Below are 14,114 nucleotides of genomic sequence, written 5' to 3'. Positions count from 1 at the left end.
CTTTAGTCTTTATGGAAGCAGAGGTGGTAACTTCTTTTTAGGTGTGCGTACCTCAGCATTTTGACTTTCTACTACCTCTTCCACTTTCTTTTCTGTGGTTCTTTCTTCAAAGTCTCTCTTCTTTGGAGCTAGTTCCTCTAATTGCAACCCACTTTTAGTGCTTACCACATGTAGTTACTTTGGGTTGGGCTCAGTATCACCATGCATCCCACCTTGGGGTGCAAGATCAAAGAATTAGCCACTTGTGCAACTTATTTTTCTAAACTCATTTGAGACATGTGGATGTTCCTGATGGTCTCATCCTGCTTATATATTCTCACACTTAACTTGGTCCCCATTTCATACATGAGATTTTGGAATAACTCTTCATTGGTCATCCCACCTTTGAATATGCTTTGGTTTAAGATTTGGTTGGGATTTTGGTATTTTTGCTTAGCCCCTTGGATACGGTATTGATTTGCACCTTGTGCCTGATTTTGGCTTTGATTCTCAGTCCAAGAAAAGTTAGAATGGTTTCTCCAATTGGGGTTGTAACTATTGCCATAATTTTATTTGCCTTAGACCCTTTGCACATTACCCACATAATTTACAGAGTCTGGGTTTACCTTACATTGCTCAGTGTCATGGGTTCCACTACCACATACTCCACACCAATTTTCTGCTTGTTGCACCACGTTTACCGGTGCTTGATTTAGAGCCAACTGCTTAAACTGTAAAGTCATGCTATGCTGCATTACATCTATTTTGGAATTCAAAGAAGTAGCTTGGTCTACATTTAATATCCCTGCAACCTTTTACATTGTGGTTCTACAAATGTCTCCCCTCATAACCTTGGTTCCCTTCCGAAGTTTATCAAGTACATAAAAAATGCTTCACTTGTGATGGATAGTTCGTGGCCACCTGTTGCACTATTAAGATGGCTACGATCATTATATTCTAAACCCTCAAAGAAAGTGTGAGTTAGTACCTCATTAGTCTGCATGTGATGTGTGGGCAAGCATTCAACATTTGTTTGAAGCGTACCCACGCTTGGTAAATGTCTTCTCCGTGCTTTTAGTAAAGTTTGTATCTACCTCTCAACTTGGAGGTTTTCTTGGATGAGTTAACTTCTTTGTTAGACCATCTTAAGTAGTAATGAAGTTTGGTGGTTCGGAATCTAACCATCATCTTGCGGTTCCCATTAATGAGTATGGGAACAATGTTAGTCTCACATAGTTCGGTGAGACTCCTAGTGGGATGTAGGTATCAGCGATCTCTATGAAGTTTCTAATATGAAGTTGAGGATCTTCATTGGGGAGACCAGTAAATTGCCCATTTGCATGGAGAATTTGCACCTTATTCCGCTTAATTTAAATCTCCCCTCGGTTTCCTAATACTCGATGCGAAATTAGCGGTGAGTGGGACTGCCATATCTCGCACTTGTCTTGATGGAATGATAGGGACATTTGGTGGTATTTCTTGGTTATCAACATTCTTTGGATTATTCGGATCCCTATGATTATTCACATCTTTCGAATTGTCTTGATAATCATTACCACGATTCCTATGATGTCCTAACCCTAATTCCCCTCGATTCATTTTTCTTCGCTGATGTAAAACTCTTTTAGGTTAGTTGTAAGGATCAACTAGATCTCCCTTCCAAGCCAGACCTGAATTTCAAATGTCATTAGTAAACAAGCTAAAATCAAGTAATTAATACTTGAGTATTCTAAATGTGCACTAAATAAACTTGAATATAAATCAATTTCTAAGTCCCCATCAGCGTCGTCAAAAACCTTTTGCACCCCAATATACACCCAAGTGTACGTGGTCGCGCAAGTAATATAGTTTCTTTCAGAAACGAGTTATTGTTCCTAGGGAACTTATGATCAACTTAAATTCACACTTAATTCTAGAATTAAAGATAAAAATAACTACTTCATAGGTTGATTGTTTTGTGATTAACTAGGACTATCATGGACTAGATTTAAAGTAACAATGATGAAGACTTTGATGTAATGTTTCAGGCAAGATTTAAAGAAATTCTAGAGCTGTAGCATATAATGAGTGTCATGTATCAAAAAATCGGCTTAGAATTAACTTTAGTTGTCAAATTACTAGTTTATAGGGTTAATAGTATGATCCGGGTTAACCACCTCTCGTCACCTACTCCAGTTAGCTATCTAACTACATCATTAAGAGGGGGATAAATAGACTAACTGTAGAGCATTTATATTTCATCCTATTTTGTAATCAAGCAAGGTGTTCGTCTTTCAAGCGTCACTCCTGGACACGAATCTCCTCAATTTAATGGACGGATCGAGCTCTCTATATTCTCTGGTCTATCTAATCTCTCATATGGTCAATTCAAGATTTAGACACTAGATTTATTCCAGATGGATAGAAAGAAATAGTAAAACAAGAATATAAAAGTAATTTGAATTGACAATCGAAGATTAATTCATAAAGCCTCAAATACTCAACAATGAATTCATAGCTACATCCCCAAAACTAGGGCGTTTACCTACTAATGCTCATAATAATCAAGAAAATATAATTTTTCTTAAACAAATCCATGAAATAGAAAAGTGAGGATGATTACAAACTTGATTCTTTCCCTTGCACACTAAACAAAACGTCTAACCACCACAATGGCAGCCCTAGGATCTATTTATAGTAGTAGATAAATTTCAAAACAAATACTATTCAAATTAGAATTCCTAGTTAATGTTTAGAACTTGGAAAAGTCGGCTTTCGCTTGGGGCATCGAGCCTTAGAACATCCTCTGAGCGTAAAGCCTTGGTGTACGCACCTTGCAGAGCGCCTCAACATTGGCTTTGTGCATAAGGCCCTAGCGTGGCGCGCCTTGAAGAGCGCCTACCTGGGTGTAACATTCCAGAAAATATACCCGTCTAGTGAAGAGCTTATTAAGTTTTAAGAATATGTATTGGGGGTAAATAGGCATCCCAATGCCCAATATTTTAAAATATTGGGCATATTAAGAAATTATGGGCCTAGTAGAAAATATTGGCTTAAAAGGGTGTTAGCCAATTTTCTAACATTAGTATGCTTGTTTGGAAAATGTACCTGCAATAACGACCCTAAGCTAAAAATAAAGTTGCATAATAGTAACACATTAGGTACTAGACATCCACGTGTCAAGTCTAGTACCATATCACATGACCATTTAAAATGATCATGTAGATTAAGCAGTGCCTAAAGACATAGTGAAAATCCTTGGGACAATAAGTAAACATTTCCAAATGAACCATCAATAATAGTTAGTTAGGAAAGTACAAGAAACCCATGTGCAAGCCATGTGCAAACACATGGGGAGAAACTGCCAAGAAGGGACCACCCTAAACGAATTTGGTTAGGGTAGTCAGGGGGCACGCGTGCACATAGGTTCACCCATGTGGGGCCTATCTGTCTAACTAATTATAGACTCTAACCTAATGGCCTTAACTAACTAACTAACCTAGTACAAACAAAAATAAATTACCTAGTACACCCGACAACCTAAGACTTAATTTGGTGACACTAACCTAGTAACTATTTAAATAGACAACTTAGTAACTAACTTAGGATGGTCCAAAAGGGTTAATTATGGTTCCAATGATTTAGGGGTACTTTAGTAATTACCTTAGGTCCCTTAATTAATTGATTTATCCATTTAATTAATTAGTTTAAAAGGGGCAAAACGAAATTCTTAGGAAAAATTTCAGATTTGACTAAGTGTTGTGTTTTCCTATTTCTAGTCAATATAGGAGGGGCTTTTTAGTAATTAATTAATTTATTAATTTAATTAACTTATTAATACTTAGTTGAATGATTAAATATCATTTTCTAAACCTAAAAACTCACGATCAAACACTTAGAGAAGTCCACGCTAAAACAGTAAGCAAAAAGGCAGAAAGTTCATCGACGTTCTTAGGTGAATTCAAGGTGTTCTTCAAGGTTTCGTTCAAGGTGGTCTTCATAGATTAAGTTCTACATAAGGTGTGGGTTTCTCTCCTAGAATTTTTTCTCCAAGAGTACTTTCCATCGTCTTGAATCTATAAAATCTCGAAACTAGGATTGTTTCCCAAGATTCTTGTTGAACGTCCTTTTCCCTAGTATCCTTGTTCATGATTTCAATGATATATAGATTAGTCTTGATCATGTTGTTGATATGTGGTGCTGACTGGTCTTAATGTGTAGGGTTCTTGATTTGTAAATGACGAATGAACCTATAAGTTGTACTCGTATGATGTTAAGTGTTCCTTACGTGATATAAAGAACTATGTTGCATTAACTTGTGTCCGAAAATGCTACTCTTGAGATGTTACGGATGTGATGTGTATACTTGCTGTTAAAAATGACTTTATGAAAATGTTATATTCATTAAAGTGTTCATATAAGGCTATTCGAAATGGCTACTAATGTGATGCTTGAACTATGTTATAAGATTGGCTAAAAAGATCTCCATGAAATCATACTTGAATGAATGTTTGGTTGATGCCAATAAAATGTACATTGTTAGCCATTTTATTAAATGGAATTGGCTATAATGTTATCTTTAAATAATTAAAAGTTTGTCTAATGAACAATGTACCCCAAATTTAGCACGAATAAATGTAACTTTGGCTTGTGGCAATAAATTGGCTATGAAGCCATTTCCAAATTGTTTAGGCCAATACTAATTTTATACCAATCACACATAACCAAAATATTGTAATGACCTCTTAAGTCCATCTAAGAAAATTCAATGAATCCATATCTAAGGGCATGCCAATCATTGGTCCAAGTCCCAACATGCCCTAAACAAATGAACTATGAACATATGTAACTCATTGAATGAAGTTCTCATCGTCCATAAACGATGATATGAAGCTGCCAAATGAACGTAAGAAAGTAGCGTGCGTATTAACATAATTAAATATGTCTAATTAATAAAGTAACCAGAATGAGGTGTTAAAGGAAGTGAGGCAAGCCTCACTTACACCTAAGATACTATGTTAAGATACTCACGAAAAAGGGTGTTAGAATGTGTGAGACAAGTCTCATTAACACCAAAGATGTTATGTAAGGATAATTCACATTTCATCAATGTAAAGAAAAGTATGATAAGTCATAAATAGAGTAAGTAAATCTCAATCTAGAAGAAAGCTTCCATAATGTTTGAGTCAACTCTAATAGATAAGAAGATAAATGAAGTGAGCAAAGCACCGATAGACTAGCTATGAGCTTGTGCTTGCACGTGTAAGTCTCATGAGCTGAGGCTACCACCAAGGTGATAAGTAGTCTCCATATGTATCTTAGTCTTTGCACTATGTCTAGATAACATGGGAACTAGCCTGTGGTTTCCACCTAAGAGAGCTAGGTATGTTTCGATCTCACCTTGGCCAGTGAGATCACCTCTTTTTGTTGTGGGGAAGACTCTGGATTTCATGTTTATCTCACATGGTCTATGTTGGTTAATGCTCAAAAGAATGTTCTTGGTTCACTATAGCTGTGAGCCACCCCTTTCAGTGTGGGGTAAACACTTGACATGGGTTCACCTTAGCCGGCGAAGCACCCCTTTTCGGTGTGGGGCAGACACTGAATTTTATGTTAGCTCATATGATCTAGATTCATTTGATCGATGAATCACCTCTTTTAGGTGTGGGGAAGACACTTGATTTCATGTTAGCTCGCATGATCTAATTCTAAAGATGTCTCTAAGAAAGCAAGAAAGAAAGAAGATGGAACGTATGCTAAAAGTGAGCTATAAAAGTAAGAACTTAAGAACATCAATCGTCTGTGTTGATTGGCTAGTAATGACTTCTTATATTATGCCAATAAAAGAGAGTAAAATGTAAGGGCCAATCTATACCTCATAACTTCCATAATATGAAAATGATGAAATGAGTGGCATAGTCAACAGAGACTGGCTTATGAAGTGTTTCTACCCAACGAATACAGAATGTAATGAATGACTTGTTACAAGGATAGTGAAATCATTCCTTAGTCCCTTGATTACTTACTGATTCATTGTGGGTATGAGACTACAATGAGTCATTGAACTTGTAGGTAAACATAGGACCAAAGGAATCATTGAACTACACAACAAGAAGAGGAAAATATTGGGGGAAAAAACCAAGTCTGGAAATAGGGGCTCTCGAGTTTGGCATGATAAAATTTTCAAATCTTCGCTCGAGTTGCTATAAAATTTTGTTGATGATTCTAATGTCTTGTAATCATATAGAAAATGAGTTATGTGCTTTGAATGCATTAAAATAAGTCATATTCGTACCACAATTCACGAATAATGATTTAGGAAAGTCTAGTGACTTTACTTTCCAGAAATGAGATGTTGTTTAGGAAGAGCTTTCCTTGATCATGCATAGCTTTATGTGTATATGTGAATATACCCACACTTAGTACAAGTGTGTACTAACCCTATACATTTACTATTTTTATAGGTGTAGGTCATAGAGCAGATTGAAGGCTCATTGCAGCGGTTTGGACTCAGCGTTCTCTAGACCATTTGGTAGGTCCTCTTGAGTTCGAGGATTCTACGTCTATCTTCATAACCTATTATTTAGACATAGCTATAGGATGTTGTCCCTATCGTTTCTTTCAGATATTTTCATTTCGAAGCTTTTGTATTAAGGCCGTTTTGGCAAACTTATTATGATATATGTTGATTTCTTCATTTGAATTGCGTACTCAATTGTAGATGGTTGTTTAGTTTCGGTTTATAGTATATGAATCCATGTAAAATTCATATGAAGTCTATGTATACTTCATTATGTTTTAAAAGTTTTAAATTTTCCGTAAATTTAACTATATGAATGTGATGAAATCTAAGAAGAGACTTGTCTGCAACCTCTGAGAGGTTAACGACGCCGGTTGCGATCTGGATTCCTGAATCCGGATCGTGACGCTAGGTGCTTCAAAACTTGGCCATTTTTCACGTTCGTCTCTTTTCCTTATTTTCCTTCGTTCCGGCTCCACTTTTCGATGGGTTCCTGAAATCACTAATCATGTGTGTGAGTTCACAATCATCGCAAGAAATCATAAAGTCGAGCTAATAAACTAAAGATCGTTATTTAACATCATCAAAACATGGGCAATTATTGACTACTTAGGCATATACATATGCCTAAGATCACAGACCGTCAGTCGACTTAGGTTCGTTAGGCTACTCCATCGATTGAATTCTCAATCGCAAATGGCGGTCGGCCAGTAAGGACCTTCAGTCGACTAACGGTCCGTCTGTCGACTCCGTTGATTCGCCAACTAACTTTCAACTCTCAGTCACAAACGATGATCGACCAGTATGGACCGTCAGTCGACTTACGATCCATCAGTTGACTCTGTCATTGACTCTGACATCTCTTAAGTCAGGGGTCTTTTGGTCCTTTTCTTGTTCGTTTGTCCCCTAAGCTACGTCATTTAGACCCTAAATCATGAGGTTTTAGTTAGTTCAAGCCTAGAAAAATAACTAGAACATACCCAAGTCAAAATCATTAATCAAAACTTAGAAATTGAAAGCAAAAGAGGAGAAAAAAAGGTCAAGAATCCTAATTCAAGAACGCAAAAAGTTTCCATCAATTCCAGCCCTGAAATTGAAAGATTTGTCCGTGAAATTCATCACCAAGTATGTGGGATTTCACTAGTGGGTTCCTTTCACCCATTAGGTCCATAGTTTCAATCAGTTTCTTGATCCCCTTATTATGACTAGACCTAGGGTTTCTTGAATGTTAGAATTGTTAGGTTTTTAGCTATTAGAAGGATCCAAATAAGATTATTACGTTAATATTTAGATTATTGCATGAATTTCAGAACCCTAGCTATGTATTTCTTTAGTTCTTGAAGTACATATGCTAGGTCAGATATTTCTGTTATTCATTTATAAATGCCTCAATTATTAATGTATCATTACCAGATTAATTATTGCATTCTCAGTTTGCATGTTCAGTTTGAGCTATTCATTTGCAGAAACTCAATCATAGTCAGTTAACTATTTAATTCATTGGGAGTAACATAATACCAAGTTGGATTTGGGTTCAGCGTACCCAAATAGTCCCAGAACTACTAGCCAAGTAGGTTGTAAGTCCCCTCTGTGGACATCTGTTTAGTGATCACGCCAACATACCTTTATACCTCTGGTAGGATATATTAGGTCCTCTCGATGGAGAGTATACATCAGACTCCACATTTAGATCATGTGATTTTATTATTGGTTATTAGTAGCTCCCACAGTTTAGTCAGATTCCATTGCATTGACCATTTATCAGTATATCCAGTATTCAGTTTCAACATATTATAAATTGGTCAGAGCATTCAGTTATCTCAGCCTTCATTTTATAATTTTCAGATTATATATTTGCTTTGTTGCTTGTTCAATTATGTAATATTTCAACTTTACTCTATCCTACATGCTCAGTACCTTTCAAGTACTGAAGCATATGTGCACTACATCTTCTCGTGATGTAGGTTCAGTTTCTCAGCATCCAGGATTCTCGATCTCCAGTTCAGCAAAATCAGTGGTGAATCCTCATTCTCCGAGGACAACAGTCATGAGTTCCTTTCCAGCATTTTTAGTCCTTTAGTTTTAGTTTTTGCTAGACTTAGTTGGGGTCTGTCACAACATTTCTAATTAGTTAACGACTATTTTCATACATAGTTAGTTTGAGCTTAGTATTGAGTTACTATGTTCTTTGTATTAAACTCATCAGTTTTCATATATCTCAGTTATAGCATATGAGTATTCCCTATCTTTTCATTTTATTTATGATTTAGCTTCCGCATCAGTTTATTATCTTTAGTATGCTCATGATCATGCCAGCAGGGTTAACTTGGGATCACTTGTGGTCCTAGGTACCGTGTCCTCATCTCGGGGGTAGCTCGAGGCGTGACAACATAAGTACCCCTAGACTATGAGCGAAATCGCAGAGACACTCCTTAACTAAACTAAACTCATGTTAACCTCCCCCCAACCCCTTTTATTTTTTGTAATTTTGTATACCATTGCAGCTTCGGTGACATCCAAATATCTCTCACGCGAATCAACTGTGTGGAGTCACGGAGTATGCCACGTAAGCCAAAATGTTGTATAAATTATAAAAACAAATGAGTTCGGGGAGGGGGGATAGGATCTTTGTTTATTTAAGGTGTATTTTCGAAATTTCGATCATAGTATAAGAGGGTGCTAGTGACTTTTCTCAATTTTTATAATTTGACATGTTCATCGTTTTTTGAAAAGAGAGCGCAAACCGACCTTATACATTGTCGGATGAAATATCAAATAGGACACAATATGACATGTTTAATCAATTTAAGATATGCAAATTTAATTATTATTTTAATAACTTTTTTGCCTTAATTTTTTATAATATATCATCTAAGATTAGTCAATTGATTTGCCGGCATTGTGTACTTGAGTTTCAAAGTATAACAAAATAATTCTACGATCAACAAGAAGAATGTCAGTTTTAGTAAGTAATATTAATAACTTTTTAGTTTATTTATTGATTAAATTTGTTTATATTTTATTCGTAAACAAAAAAAAATAGGGTGTCAACCCATTCAGGTTGAGCTCTTTCAATAGACACACGTAACAAAAAATTAAAAAAATAGTCAAATGAATGAATCGAGCAAAGGGCTCAACAAGTCCATGTAAGTTTGAAAAAAACACATACAAAGTAACAGCTTTGTTATAAATTTTATATTATATTTGATTTGCCAAATATGATACACGTTATTCATGTTTAAATTTTATATAATGTTTTGATTATTTTTCATATGTATAAAAGTTATTCATGTAATAATTTTATATGATGTTTGGTTGTATTTTTTATGATCCTGCATTATTAATACTTACATAACTTATGAGAAAATGCAGGTATAATCTATGTAAAATAGAAAATGTAACAAGTTATGTGGGTATTAATTTATATCTCCATCAACATAGTAAATTACATATTTTCCTTATAAATATACTTTTAAATGCATATTTTTAAAACAAATCAAATAACTTGGTGGTTCCTATTTTCTTAATATTGGCGTAGAATGTTTATTTTCCAAATAACTGGAAGAGGAATTTGAATTACGTTGGTGTTAGTTATTTTTGTAAAAAAAATGTAACTTTCTATTTTTTGCGGGTTTTAATTATTTTAGCTTATATATTCTCTTTTATATATAAGCGAATAGAGGCAGGACGAACACAACACGAAGGAATTGTACCAAAAGCACTCTAAATTTGTACTTTCTTCCCTATACTCTCTTATATATAAGTGAATAGAGGTAAGACGAACACAACACCAACGAATTGTAGCAAAAGCACTCTAAATGATGCTCTAAATTTGTACTTTCTCCCCTACCTTCTCTTATATATAAGCGAATAGAGGCAGAACAAACACAACATCAACGAATTGTACCAAAAGCACTCACTCTTGGCAGCACCGTGTTCTTCAGGAAACACTTGGTAACACAATTGTTAAGCACGTGTGCTACAATAGTTTACCAAAATATCTCCGCCCTTTGCTTCACAGTTGTACGAAAATTCGATCCCTCAGAGTTATCGTTGAAGGAGAAATTGGACCGACAAGTTCTCTGCAATTGTATGAAAATTTGATCCCTAGAAGTTTTCCTCGTCCAAAAAAAGTTAGTGAAATATTGCCAAGAACTGAAGATTCTTCGACTCACCATCCTTAACTAGGTTTGTCAAAAATGAGCCCAAACATAGGTAATCGGCCCAACTCGCCCAAAATTTTAAGGGTTGGGCTCAAGATAATTTGAACTGTGTTCAATCTCAACCCCATTAAAGCATAACCCATCTCAAGAGAATCCTTAATTGAACCCAATTCAATCTCCAATTTCAACTCGTTTTAAAACTTTTTATTAAGATATGTTCCTATATTTAAGGTATGAATTATTATCTATTTAACATCTTTTAAGGTTGATATATCCATTTGTTACTTTTTTAAAAAAAAAAATCTTGAGCTAAAATTCAAATTATGATTATAAAAGTTATATATCAATATGTTAAATCATTGAGATTAATCGAGTTATATATATATATTGTTAATTCTATACTAAAATTAATTTGTTTGTTTGGTCAAACGCCTCTTATGGAACAAAAAGGCAGGAAAAAAAACTAAACAAATTTCTCTTAGAGTATCAAACATGTTCTACAATAAACCTAACTATACTTATGTAGTAACTTAACTTAAGGTCTTTGATAATTTGTCTGAAGTAACTAAACAAGCTTCTGTTTTTTTTTTCGTTTGCACAGGAGTTCTATACCTTGCTATGAGTTCATCAAGAGGTTTATTATTTACTAAACTGAATTAGTAAGTAATATGTGGTTATGTTGGAGAAATGCTTTTAAACAATTTTCATTTACATTTATCTTACTCGGGGTGGCTTGACATTCTTAGTGTGATTTCAACTTTCATCAAATAAGTATACATATAGGGGGAGACATTTTATAAAGATTTGTTTTCACATGATCCATGTAAAATCCTTAAGGTTTTATTAAATCTTTTTTTTTTCATCTAAAATATGTTTTTGTGAATTTGTAATGAAGATAACTAGAAAAACTAAATAGTTTACTGATTAACATCATTTATTCTTTGTTTTGGAACAAATTCTTTTTGTATAATGTATATTATCATTTTCCGGTTACAGGACATCACAAGAAGAAAACTAACAAGTTCAGAGGGACAACCATAAAGATGGGTGTTCCTTTGTAGAATTTGAAACTGTATACTCATTCTTCATAACTGCTTGAATGGATTATTATGTTTTCACTAAGCATGTCCCGGAAAGTGTGTTCCTCTGCCTCATCAGGTTTAGATAATGTTACGCTCTCATCTTTTTCGTCTTCCAATATAGATTTCTTCGATGTAATTATGTCATGCCTATATTTCTGATCTTCAGTATCATAAGTAAAAGAGTTTTGTTAGTATCATTTCCTCTAATTATTGATGATCGTGACAAATAGATATCTCCCCAAAAATAAAATTCAAGTGAATATGAATATATCGATCTATGATTAAGTACCTTATTCAAAAGGTTCTCTAAAATGAAAAAGTGAATCATGGAGTGTAGATCCATAAACATTTTCATTGTAGTGAAGTGAAGTGAATATCAATACTTCTCTATTTATCAAGCATGTCTCTCGCGATAAGAGGTCAATATGTCTGACGGGTATAAATGAGGTAGGTTAATAATTTTTTATTTTCAAGATACGTAGTGAGTGAATCTTCTAATTTTTGTTGAACATGTAGAAGAGTTTGATTGCTCTTAAGAGAATTTAAATATCACTATTTTTAGGTAGGTTTACAAATCTATACATATCTTGCTTACGGGAAAACTTTATAAGAAAGTAAGCAATTTAATCGTCTTTATTTTACTGTGTGCATCTTCTGAAGATGGACAAGACACCTTTAATATAATAGGGAGTCAATTCATCAAATATTATACTTTGTTTTTTCGGAGGATTCAAGTTCTTCCTTCTTTTATTTTTATGTTTTCCTGGTAATTTAATGATGATTGATGAATTTCATCTGGAAAAATTATTTCATTATTTTTCTTCAACGAATTTGTTTTTATCAAATGAATGGATTAAGGTTCTATTTGGATAGACTTATTTTAAGTATTTCAAAGTCAAATTGAAGCACTTTTGGAGTGTTTGAGTAGATAAGAAAATTCTCATAAACACTTATTTTAAAACAGAAAAGACAAAAATAAATCAAAAGCCATAAATTCTTACTTATGGCTTTTGACTTAAAATTCAAAAGCAATAAGACAATCCAAACAGACTCTAATAGAACCTTCCGACTTTTTTGCACTTCCTCCTCCTGTCTAAGGTCACTTTCTCTCCCGAAGAGCATTGAAAAATCATTCTAATTGGAATGAGCAAGTATTATCCATTATGGAGTGGCGTCGAGGGAGATCTACAATGCTTTTTCTTGATAGCATAGTTGAGTCATTGGATCTTCTACATTTCATTGTCGTAGCATAGTTGAGTTATTAACTCTTTGAGATCACCTCTCTTCGATTTCTGAAACTTCTCTCTCATATAAAAACTTTTACATTCTGTGGTGATTTTGTTTCCTTGCCTTCTTTCTGAAGGGAACATGAAGCTCCTATATGTCGTTGTTTTCAGAATGCAAAAGTTGATGCTCATTTTCTATGTTATACACCTAAGCCCTTTCTTATCCACTTATTTGTTAACCTAATTATGTGTCGAGAAGAATTCTTTAACAATTAAGTTTAGATGAACATGTAATTTGTTAGTGAAAATCATTAGTTATTGGATTGAGGCATTGTAGTGAGCATGGTAGAAAGCTGAGTAAGGCATTGTAGTGAGCATGGTAGAAAAGCTGAGTAAATAAGTCGAATGAATTAGAAAGATATTCAAAAGTATCATTGTCATTATTCATTTAACTAATATGGGCTTGCGTTTGAGAGGATTTTCACTGTTTTTGTGTCATGATGTCTTGATCGAGTTTCTATGTTAGTATGCGATCACAAAAAAGGTGCTGTAATATTTTGCTATTACATCTTTAACTTTTTTTTCTTAAAAAAAAAGAAGCTATCTTTGGTAGAATCAATTCATATAAAATCTACTCTTTGTTGCATGTTCTACTTCTATTTCTTACTTTTGAGTACTTCTTCAAGTAGACAATTTAAGATTTGAAGTACATACATGATCCTTCTATACATTAGTTTATCTATATTTGTATGCTTTCTCCCATAAGTTGGTTGGGTAGGTGTGTCTTTCTATTTGACCGACTTGTGCTCGCTCCAACGACCATCAGATATGCTCCTTTTTATTGGATTTGGTAAGATATAGAGTGTGTTTGGTATGAAGGAAAACATTTTCCAGAAAATGTTTTTCAATTTTCCCATGTTTGGTTGGGACAAAAGTTTTGGAAAATGTTTTCCAAATGAACTCATTTTTCTCAAAATTAAGGAAAATGACTTCCCTTCAAAAATTGAGGAAAACATTTTCCATAGCTCTCCACCAATTTCAAATTACATTTTTTTTTTGGAAAAGCATCAAGTTAAAAAAATATTTTCAATTTCAAAAGTTTTATTTTTTCACATGATGCTTGACCTTCCCCCCACCGGCCAGCCCCCCCCCCAACCCCATCCCC

Source organism: Solanum pennellii, chromosome 12, assembly GCF_001406875.1.
Source record: "Solanum pennellii chromosome 12, SPENNV200".
Classification (NCBI taxonomy): Eukaryota; Viridiplantae; Streptophyta; class Magnoliopsida; order Solanales; family Solanaceae; genus Solanum; species Solanum pennellii.
This window is presented reverse-complemented; position numbering follows the sequence as displayed.